Source organism: Panthera onca, chromosome C2 (genome assembly GCF_046562875.1).
Source record: "Panthera onca isolate mPanOnc1 chromosome C2, mPanOnc1 haplotype 2, whole genome shotgun sequence".
Lineage (NCBI taxonomy): Eukaryota > Metazoa > Chordata > Mammalia > Carnivora > Felidae > Panthera > Panthera onca.
In genome coordinates, this window is record NC_138347.1 from 4,760,397 (window position 1) to 4,765,476 (window position 5,080).

The 5,080-nt window shown below is 51.3% G+C and overlaps 1 pseudogene; it reads right to left on the reverse strand.

Annotated features, from left to right (window-relative positions):
- Nucleotides 1-1,180: 1,180 nt before the first annotated feature.
- Nucleotides 1,181-1,286, reverse strand: LOC132684474 (small nucleolar RNA SNORA70; annotated as a pseudogene).
- Nucleotides 1,287-5,080: the final 3,794 nt, after the last annotated feature.

Genomic DNA, 5,080 nt, shown 5'->3' on the forward strand with positions numbered 1-5,080 from the left:
ACCCTTAGTTTTTCCCTTTCCTTTGTTCTTGGGCAGCTGGGAGTGCCCGAGGAATGTCACACATGTGTCCCATGGGAGGGGGGGTGGGGGGTGGTGGTGTCAGCCTGCCTTTTCCTCATCATAGCTACACTGTTTGATAGGTGAGTCATCAGCCACCTGTGCCTCCTGAGCACTTGCCACGCGATGGTTGCTACTGGTGAAGCGGCTTTTTTAATTTTATATTTAATTTTAAATAATTAATGTTAACATTTATGTAGCCGACTCTCCCTCCTCGTGGCCCCCCCCACGCCCGCCCCGTGTGTTTCCATACCGCGAAGGTGGCATAGACTTGGGTCCCACAGCTATATGAAGCCCAAGCATGAGTTATTACGTGTCACGGGGCCACCCAGGGTGCCGGTCTGGTGTCCCCTTCCTTGCTCCTCAGGAGAAGTGGCCAGAGCGTTTCGAGTCCCATTTTCCCAAGCAGGGTGACTCCTGAGGGCTCCAGCCTCGTGGAGGGATCTCAGTTTTTGCCCTGCACCCCACAAGGTCATCGGGCCACCTCCCTGGGCCTCTGTTGCATTCAGCCCTCAGGCTCCAGTCTCAGGGCTGATGCCTGGGTCCTTTGGGCCAGGGTAGGGTCACCTCACGCTTCGTACTCTGGCGTACAATGTCCCCCTCGTTTCTGGCCTCTGATGGTTTCTCCTTCTTTATTTTGAGATGGCTGTGCATCTCAAACAAACAAAAAACCCCACCCAATTTATATGTATTTATAACATTTTTTGACAGGAAGTAGGATTTATTGGTGGGCATGAACGGGGAGGGCCAGCGTCCAGGTTCTCATGAGGGCAGACCCCACCATTTGTCCAAGGGCCCACAATTAGGGAGGTATTGGACCCCACAGCCATTGGAGATGAGCCACTCTTCAGCCCCCATGTCTTCGAATTCATCCTCAATGGACTTGGTAAAGCCCCACTTCTTGGAAATGTGGATCTTCTGGCGGCCAGGGAACTTGAACTCAGCCCTGAGTGGGGCTTCACTCACATGCTGCTCGTTCTGCAGCTTGGCACGGTGGATGTGATGACTTGGCCAAGGTGGACCCGCCCACTGTGCCCTGGGGCTTTCTAACGACACCACGCATGCCTGTCTGGAGCCTAGATGGGAGATAGCATGAGGCCAAACCTCAGTGTCCACCGGAAAGGGCTGTCTCCAAGGTCCCTGAGGGCCACCCAGACAATCAACAGGCTGCATACACTACCGAGGAAGCTGCTGTTCCCAATCACTGCACACCCAGCTTTTGGATACATTCAGTCCAGCATTTCTCTGGGTTTTTGTACAGGGTGCGGGCGACGATACCACGGTCATCCATCCTACCAGAGACTGTGCCTCCTTTATCATCCGGAATGTTATGTGTGTAAATCAGACTTGCCAGAGTCTATTCGGCTGGTCTTTGCAGGGAATTACCTCTTGATTTTATTTATTAACCTGCTAACTTTTCGGGGGGGGGGGCGGGCTTCTATTTATTTTTTCCTCTTATCTTCATTAATCCTTTCCTTTAGGCTTCCTAACGTTTGGTTGTTTTGACTTCTTGTGTTAAATGCTTAGCTCATTGATTTTTAATCTCTATTGTTTTCCAATGAAGCCGTAATTGTTCCTTGAATTACTAATTTGTGGTATCCTATAGGTGTTCATAGCTGGCGTTGGCATGACAATGTCTCCTTTAATGCAGGAGCTCTTTAGCAAACCGCCTTTAAGATTTCCAATGACTAGACTTTGGGGGGGGGGTATTAATTTAGAATATTGTGACATTGAGATCAGAAATCCTGCTCATGTAAGATTTCTCTACTTGGAAAACCGCGAGCTTTCCTTTGTGGACAGCTTTTTTTTTTTTTTTTTTTTTTTTTTTGACAGGAGGGAAAAGGATGGGGAATGAAGGAAGGGTGAACTTGGAAAAGGAAGGAGGAGGAGGAGATCTGGGGGAGACGAGTATATCTAAGCTTCCCCTCGTGTTGGGATTTGGCAGGTGTGGAGACAGACAACATCCGCAGGGAGATTTATCCCACAGGCTCAGACGTCAGGGTCATTGTGGAAGTCAGGGAGAGCCACAGGCTCAGCTCTTTCTTCTCCTTCCCTTCCTTTTAAACTGTCCGCCCATCTCAGTGGTCCTGGTGCCGGATGCTGTTGGAGGGCACAGACTGCAGCCTTGGTGGTCGTGGGGGTGGCACCTGCTTTTCTTCCACAGAGGGCACTGAGGAGAGGCCACTCTTCCCCCTGTGTTCCCTGCCTTGTTATAGCCGGAAGGCTAAAGGGGAGAACTAAATATGCATTCAACACACACACATGTTCCAGGCACCATGTGCTGGACGGGAAGGACACCTCTGTCAGCTGCCGTGTGCCACACCTGTAGTACCGTGGCGAGCGATCGTCTTCTTCAGGACTACAGGGCTCTGCGGTGCTGAGAAAGGCAAGGACAAGTCAAGCACGGGCTGAGAGAAGCAGCATGGCATGGTCGGACCAACCCGGGCCCACGTACCTGTCCACTGTGCGCCTGCCGTGGGAGCGGCTGAGGGTCCTGAGCCTGGGTTTTCCCACCTGGAAGGATCTGCACATCATGGGGTCAATGCAAGGAGTCCTTGGCCTGAAGCAGGAGTGTGGTTTGCACCCTGCTCAGGACTCAGCACGTGACTGACATGCATCCCTTGACCAGATGCATCTTCCTCGACCTCCCCGCAGCGCCGAGCACTTCTGACAGCTGCATCCCTGGGAAGGTCTCCTGCATCCAGGATCCCGCTTTCCTACCCTCTCCTGCCCCTGCGGCTCTCTCTCCTGTGTCCTTCCCTGGCCCCGCTGGCTCTCCCGTCCTCTAAAGGCAGCCTCTATGGAAGATCAGCCCGGGTCCCCCTCCTTTCTCTTGCCAGGGTCTCCTGTCCGCTCTTTGAACCTGCACTTGCCATTGGAGGACTCTTAATGGGTGTCCGTGCTTCTGACTTTCCCCCAGATCCTGTGCCTCATTTCCACTTTCCTGCCTGGTACCTCCATTCCTGCAGCCCGAGACCAAGCAGCCCCGTGCTTTCCCGGCCTGGAAACCCCGGAGTCAGACACACTTAACTTCTCCCTGTTCACATTTTCCACGTTCCCTCAGCTGTCGCATCCTGTCAAGCCTGATTCTGCGGCCTCTCACGTCAGCTGTGGCATCTGGCCTCTGGTTTCTGTTCCCATTCCCATCCTTGTACCTCAGACCCTCATTACCCCGCACGTGGACTTGGGCAGCCGCCTGCTCGTGGGGCCCCGTTTCTTCCTCTCCCGCACCCTGCACCCCTGCTCACACGAATCTTTATGAAGTACGGCCCTGGTTAGATCTGCGCCCTGCTCAGGTATCTGTAGTGGGTTTTCTTGGCCGACTGGACGTGGCCTTCCATTCGGGTCTTCGGGATTGGAAGCCATCGTTGAGTTCCTCCATCACTTTCTCCCCGGGTCTGTGGTCCGGCTAGACAGGCTCCCCCCGTTCCCCCGGACACTCCTCAAGGTCTCCCCCTCTGTGTCATTGTTCATCACGAGTGTCCTTCCTTCACTCCGCACTTTCCAGATTCTCTTCCCTCCTCCTGAGAATCTGTCTCCAGGTACCCCACGCAGTGACAGCTCCCTCCCCCGGGGCCCTGCCCCGAACTCCATCTCGCACACTTCTCAGAAAACATCAGGCTGTGGGGCACCGTCGGTGCCCTGGGAAGTCAGCCGTATTCAAGTGTGTAACCCTCCTTTGTCCCCGTCGGGCTGTGGGAACTTGAAGTCGCTTTCCTTCACCAGATCTATATGTTCACTCCCAACAGGGTGTTATTTCACAGTGCCGTGCAGAGGAGTAAATAAGATAACATCTAAGACACGGGGCACCCAGAGCATCAGTTTCTTTCCCTTAGGGAATCTCTTATTTTGTGCCTGATGTCATCATTCAGAGACATCTGGGCCTTCTCTAACTGGACTATGTATGCAGATAGCTTAGCCCAAAGCCTGCCATATGCTCCACAAGTTGTTCTGGTGTGGATCTTGTTACCTGTGAAGGTTGTGCTTTATTTCCCGGGGATAAATAAGAGAGAGATTAGAGCTTACTTGACAAATGTAAAACTTTGGTAATGGTTATGAATCTATCAGTGTTTTCAAAGTTGAGTATTAGTTTTTGACTTGCTAATGTTAACTCTGCTGAATCCCTTGCAGTTTATTTTCCTTTAAAATCTTTGGGGTTGATGGGGCGCCTGGGTGGCTCAGTTGGTTCAGCATCCGACTTCTGCTCAGGTCATGATCTCACGGTTTGTGAGTTCAAGCCCCACGTCGGGCTCTGTGCTGACAGCTCGGAGCCTGGAGCCTGCTTCGGATTCTGTGTCTCCCCCTCTCTCTGCTCCTCCCCCACTCGCACTGTCTTTCTCTCTCTCTCTCTCAAAAATAAATAAACGCTAAAAAAATTTTTTTAAATAAAAAAAAAAATCCTGGATTACTGAAGTGGGCCCAATGTAATCACAAGAATATTTAAAACCGGAAGAGGGAGTTGGAGTTGGAGTCGGAGATGTGATAATGATTTTCAAGACCAGAGTCGTGTGCTCCCTGTCTTTGAAGGTGAAGGAACCGGGTCACGAACCAAGCAATGTCGAGGTCCTCTAAAAGCTGGAAGAGACAACAAAGCAGATTCTTCCTCAGAGCTTCCAGAAGGAATTCAGCTCTGCAGACACCTTCATTTTAGTTCAGTGGACCCATTTTGGACTTCTGGCCTCCAGAACTGTAAACTAAATACTTGTGTTGTTTTAAGTCCCTCCATTTGAATTAATGGATTATAGCACTGATAGGAAACCCATACAGACTTGTATTATTATTACTATTTTTTTAGAACTGTAAATGGCTTTGGAATGGGTAGTGGGCAGAGGCTTGAAGAATTTGGGGGAGTATGACACGTATGTTTAAGAGTGCCAGTGAGGGCCCACAAGGGGGGTGAGACACGTGGGACAGAAGAAATGTAAATTGCCACGAACAGACTGTTGTTAGAAATATGGATGCTAGAGATGTTACTCGCGAGGACTCACAAAGAAAAGAGGAGCCCGTTGCTGGAAGCTGGATG